Genomic DNA, 6,604 nt, shown 5'->3' with positions numbered 1-6,604 from the left:
CTTTTTTTGTTTTATTTACGGTATTTTATTATTTTGATGTTTTGAGCTCTTTTGTGTTTAGAACAATATATACTAATTTTTAAAGTATCAAATTTAATTTTTGTTCAATAAAAATCTTTCAAATGCGACTGTAGCTTTTTTTCCCCAAAAAACTTTGTCTTCAAAATAAGGGTGCGTCTTATATTCCGAAAAATACGGTAAGTAAAGGAATATTCAAACGTGCGTCTTTTTCTGCTTTTTATTGTGTATCTAAAAATAAACCTGGTGGATGTTAGGACAGTTGTTCATCTATAGACGTGACAAAGATATCGTCTACAGCAGAGTAGAACAAATAAAATATGCAATTATTATGATGATCTAATGTCACACAAGTATTACTACTAACCACCATGCTCCACCAGCCTGAGGCGTTTCACATATAATTCATACACCATCCCTTAGTTTCTACTCGGTTTGTGACATAACTATATCTAGTATTCTTTACCAGTACATTCATGTATAGTTACGTACGCTAAACGAAAAAGTAAATAACTGGTTGTTTATCTGGAACGACGTTTACAAAGTAGTAATCTAGATTACTAAAAACATCTGAGGCTTAAAATAGAACGCTATGTGTATATTATTGTCACTCTTTCTCCATCGTGAAATATCTGGGTTAAAAATTATATTAGTCATGTATAAATCCCCCCCCCCAAAAAAAACATATCCAGTTTGATACAAAACTTCCAATGATATATATATATATATATAACTTGTCTTATGAAAATATAAGAGAAAACCACGCTAGATTCATTAAAATGTTTAGAAAATTTAAATTGTTCTCAGCGTTAAATTTTTTAGTTGTCGCATTCTTTATGTGATGTTTGAGAGTGTATTGATGCTTTGTAATGTTTTAGTCAGTTCTCCGCGTATTATAATTTATATAGCTGCAGAATGAACATAAGAAATGTTATAATGTTTCTTTTGTTTGGTGGGTTGCGAGTTTTTTGGATTACTTGGTTAACACAAAGTGAAGTCCAGTCCATGTAACGACAGTGAATTAATTTGTTTATTCTATAACGTTTAATATAAGCTACGTTCATGTTGTTTCTTTCCTGTACCTTTCTGCTCATAGCAGATTTCACACTTTTTTTACACCAGTTCTCCACAGACCCCTCGCACCCAACCCATTGAAAGCATTCTCTTACTTGTTCTAGTGTCTCTTCCTAACCCCGAAATATCCAGCTGTTGGAAAGTTGTCGAGATAATGGGGTGTTTCAGAATGTAAATACCGGGGAAGTAGCAACTGTAATTATTGTTTTTTTTCTGTCTACTGGTACCTTCCTATTTTGGACATAATAGTCTCCTGCAAACGCAATGACTGCTACTGTATCCAATGCATATTCGTTTTCGGGCTGTATGGAGCAACTGTTTGTTATGATGGTCTTTCTAAATTACTCTTGAGTCACTGGGTAACTGGTTTTAAACTCGTATTTTTTGCCCGAGCAGTTTTCAGTTGGGCGTTGGGTTACATCAGTTCTTCTTCATCAGTGGTAGATTCCACATCTTGGACTATTTTGCTTCATTAGGTTTGTGTACACTTTTTATTAATATAAAGTCCTTGGGTTGATACATCAGCATTTCCATTGTTCTCTCCAGGGTGATGTACGATGTTAAAGATGTACTCCTTCTGAATTACGAAACTTCACCAGCCACTTCAAAGTTGCATGATCGATCTGGAGCATAAACATTTGTCCATATAGACAATGATGGAAGTGACTCAGGGTTCCAACAACACTTAGTAACTTCTTTTGAGTAGTATAATATTTCCTTTCTGTGGCGTACATTGCCTTCCTATATTAGACAATCACATGTTACTTTCTATGTTACGCTTGTGATAAAACTGCTCCCACTGCAAAATCACTAGCATCTGAAAGGAGTGGATCCTCCAGAGTTGGGTATGCCAATACCAGAGTAGTGGTAAATTCCTTCTTCAGTTTTTTAAATGCTTATTCAAAATCAATAGTCTAACAAAACTTTTTTAGGTTTTTCAAGTAATTTGCATAGAAGACGAGCTATGTCAGTAAAATATTTTACAAAACAACAGTAATGAAAGATAGTCCAAGAAATCCCCATACTTCACGCACGCTCTTTGGTGTTGGCCAATTCTGGATGGAGTCAATATTCAATGGATCTGTAAACACTCCTTTTCTGCTGAGTGTGTGTCCCAGGATACTCTCCTGTTCTTGGAATAATTCATACTTCTTGGAATTCAGCGTAAGGTTCTGTTCCATAAACCATTCCAGAACTTTCCTTTGCCTTTCATAAGTATTATCAAAGGCCTTCCTATACACGATTATGTCATTCAAGTAGATGAGTAAGACGTTCCAGGGTAGTTCAGACAGAACATCTTCCAATAACGTTCTAATGTAATAGGAGCATAACCTAAATGGTTTCTCTATTGGCCGATTTTGAATTGGCCAGTTAAATTCTGGAACTGGATTTGTTAGTATCACGGCTGGAGTAGTACAGCAAGGTCATTCCACAACACAGCAGTTGTAGTGATAGATGTTGACCAAATAGGTTTCATTCCATAATATGTAGCAGATGGTGTTCCAGGCTAGAACTCCTGAGTTGATGAAGAAAGATGTGTGGCTGGTTTAATCTTTGCATTTAATAATTCATTTTCAGATGTTTTATTCTGTCATTGATGTTCTTTTGTATCTCAATAATGCTCATTTCTACCTCGCTGCTGTTTTTTGTACATCTGCAATTTTATCAAACAGCCTTTGATGTTCTTCTGCATTTATTCAAACTTGCTCTTGTAATCTCTCTCTGTATACATCTTGAATAGCTTCGTTTCTCAATAAAGCTCATTTCTACCTCACTGATGTTTTTTTGTACATCTGCAATTTTATCAAACAGCCTTTGGTGTTCTTCTGCATTTCTTCAAACTTGCTGTTGTAATCTCTCTCTGTATACATTTGAATAGCTTCGTAGATCTTCTCTACAATCATATTTATTTTTGTTTTTAATTTTTTTAAGTACTAGCTCTCTTTCTTTTAATTTTACGTTTAAATTTCACGTTCTTCTCATTTTCTATCCTGCTCTTCTTTTATTTCTTGTTTGTTTGTTATTAAGCACAAAGTTACACAATAAACTATCTTTTCTATGCCCACTACGGGTATCAAAACCCAGTTTTTAGCGTTATAAACCTTTTGATTTACCACTGGGCCACTGGGGGCTATTTATTTTTACTTCTTTCTTCAAATTTTTTGTTACATTCTTCATGATCTTGCCTTAGTAATTTCATCATCTCAAATAACGCTTCACTCTCACTCTTACATTTCGTAGTCGTCATATTCAACACTTAAAGTTCCCAAGTATATTCAAAGTTGTATTCTATTTTCACCTCAATAATACCTCACTTTTGACACCAAGTATTGTGACGTTCTTTTTTTGTTGGGGTGTTCTTTTAAATTATCCCGTGAAAATCATTCAAATCTATTCCACCTAAACTATAAAGAATTCGTTTATTACCTTTTTTCACGTTTTTGCAAGCTTGAACACTTGTACACTGTCGTAAGTTGTTGTACGCCTACATTAGAAATGACTTTAACTAATGTAAAACAAGTCAGTTTACTTGTGCTCGATAAGCGCGATAACAAACACATATCTAAATACTTCACGCAAACACACTAACTAATTCAGGTCTTATCTAGAAAAACTATACACACTTCATAACTATCTCGTATTTATAATCTAACTTCTGAATATATTAGAAACATTTTGACTTCACATCCTTAGATCTTTCTAGGTGTTCTAAACCTATCTTATAATATCTTTTGATCTGAACTATATCATTAAGACCTACAGCTCTCTCTAGTTAATATTGTAATTACAGCATTGAAAATATTGTAAATTTATTACAGAAGTTATACAGTTAGTATCGTATAAATATATTTCAAGAATTGCTTAAAATTTAGCTAACCTCAACCTTCAATAACACAGGCCTGCGATGGTTTTACTGTCTTGAAATTTCTACATGTTCTACAGTAATTCCTCTACGCTGAATCCGAAACTGATATTAATTTATCTCCATCACGTACAGATTTTTCCCAAAACGTCATAACGCAATACATAAAAGAAAGACCACAATATGTATTTTTCAGACTAAAAAACATAATTTCACACAAAACAATCAGGATGAATGAGGACGTATATTCGTTTGATATTAATGTTCTTCCCTCTTCTTCAGTTTGTTTGTATTTTAGTTAATAAACATAATAATAAAAAATGTCCATTGTGGTAAACGAAATAATAATTTGATCTAAGTAAGAGTTTTTTCTTCACGATTTGTAAAAGATCCTTACGTGATAGAAAAAAAATGAATTATTTTCGAAATCTGCGTAGCTGAATTATGGAAAATCCGTTATTAAAACCAAAACAACTTTTATGAAGTTTAAATTCGCAGGCCTATGTAATCTACACTAATATTGCATATTGAAAACAATAAATAAAACTACGAAACTATACACATTTAAATTAAATGATAAAATTTACTGGATGATTATGTGCCAAAGTGTGTACAGATACGGCTGAACGAAATAGTAAACAAAAACATTATAATTGGGGAATAACGTCAAAATATTTACTATATATTCAACTAGATAATTCTATTACAACACTAGTACAACCAGCAACCATCACTCTGGAATCAATTGACCTTCACGTATTAATAATCATAAGAGATATTCTTTTCGACACAAGTGTTGTTCTTTCGTAATCTGGGTGTCTCGTTAAAACTAAAAAATACTTTGTGTTAACTAAATTTCGAGTATTTCCTGTTAGTGCAAAGTTTACGAAATTATACTTTTTGTACTAACACTGATTTCGATCTTTATTATAATCGCTCACAAATATATGCTCGTTATAGAGTTATAATATTTCATAACTGTAGGAGTAAAAAAAAATATGTGTTACTAGTCAACTTATAAATTGTAGAACTCGCCTGATTCGGTGTCAAACTGCCTGCTCTGCACTAATTATTTTCATCATGACCTTCTAACCTTGAGGCAGTACTGAATTTCAGCGTAACATGTACAATATGAACACCTTAAAAAGAAATTGTTTAACTATGATTCCTTTCCAGTGACCTTCACGTTCAAAACTAACCTACAGCGAATCTAGATTCCCCACCACAATATACGTGACCCAAACTCAAATAATTAAATGATTCATGGAAATGCCGTAGACGGGAGCAAATCCGACAGCTTTTCCGAGCAGCAAATCAAGCAGTAATATGCCCACTAATTTTGATACATTCTGATCACAATAGCTTAAGAGGGCAATGATGATTTCTTTAAAAATAAAAGGTGGGTTTACCTTTTTACTGTTCTTAAATGACGTGCGCAAGGGCAGTCTTGAAAGACTTAATGATCTCTTGTGGGCCGTATGTTATAGTATATGTTACGTAAAAAAAAGTCAATTAGTTGCATATCAGTTAGACATATTTCATACAAATAAAAACTTATACTATAGGGATATAAATGATGAATAACGACGTAAAAAAAAATATGTTTAAGAAATCATAGTTATGTTTTAACTAAGCTGTTGAAGAAAACAAAAATGATTCTAATTAAAATTATTTTATGTGTCAGATGGAACTCTAAAAAAATTCTTACGATTGTTTAATTCACAGTGCGTTTTAGTGGTATTTCTTAAATTTACATACCCAACAAAACATTTTTACCATATCTATATTGATATTCACTGCTATTTCTTAAATACGAAACAATAATAAAAAAATAAAATAATTACTGCAGGATGTACCAGCCAGGCTATTCTTAGTTGAATTTCTTGTCTGTAATGCTACTCCTGACATTGAAATCTGGGAACTTCACTCCGTGCGTATTTTATACAACACTGCTACGCCTCTCGCCAGTTGTAATAAGACAGAACTAACGTGGAATAGTACACTGGTTGGTATACTTGTTTCCTATCTTCAGACACCAATAAATATATTTTTATACCGTGAAATTCAAAAGCGGAAAAACGACAAACTGCCCGCTTTAATGATAGTTATCTATCACGACGATACAAAGTAGACACCGCGTCCTGCCTCCTCATGTTCCGCAGGATTCATAGTTGCGCATGCGCGAAAACATCCACGGTAGGGCACCATCGATCCCCCTTGGCGATAAGACAACTATTTTCATACCTAAGTTGTTATCGTCAGTTTGACAAAAAAATTACACAGTATACTACAAAAAAAACTTCATTTTCGGTTTATCTTAATACGAACATACATTATAATTTTTAAATGGATGTTATTCATTATATAATATTAAGATTCATAAAAGAAATAAACTTTTAAAAGTAGTATTTGAACATTTTAACAGGATTGATTAATGACTGGTTTTTACTGACATTAGATGTTAAGCCTTCTATGAGATGCAAAGACAGGATCACGACAAACAAATACTAACGTTCCGGAGCCTTAAAGTAACTTCAGGATAAATAAACAAACGTAGACACAAACAGTCCGTGTATGGTTCCCTGGTGAGTCGGTGGTAAGTTTACGGACTTTACAACTCTAAGGTCTGGGTTCGATACCCAAGGTGGA

At 33.2% G+C, this 6,604-nt stretch overlaps 1 protein-coding gene across 2 annotated transcripts in view; it reads right to left on the bottom strand.

Annotated features, from left to right (window-relative positions):
• LOC106472864 (NACHT and WD repeat domain-containing protein 2-like) overlaps nt 1-6,090 on the bottom strand; it is a 39,274-nt gene extending 33,184 nt beyond the window's left edge. Inside the window, exon 1 of one of the 2 annotated variants that reach the window (XM_013933535.2) lies at nt 5,800-6,090. The gene's annotated coding sequence lies outside the window, so the exon portion shown is untranslated. The remainder of the gene's footprint in view (nt 1-5,799) is intronic. The other variant, XM_013933536.2, reaches the window with a different exon arrangement.
• Nucleotides 6,091-6,604: the final 514 nt, after the last annotated feature.

The sequence above is a fragment of the Limulus polyphemus genome, unplaced genomic scaffold (assembly GCF_000517525.1).
Source record: "Limulus polyphemus unplaced genomic scaffold, Limulus_polyphemus-2.1.2 Scaffold5681, whole genome shotgun sequence".
Taxonomy (NCBI): domain Eukaryota; kingdom Metazoa; phylum Arthropoda; class Merostomata; order Xiphosura; family Limulidae; genus Limulus; species Limulus polyphemus.
This window is presented reverse-complemented; position numbering and strand designations above follow the sequence as displayed.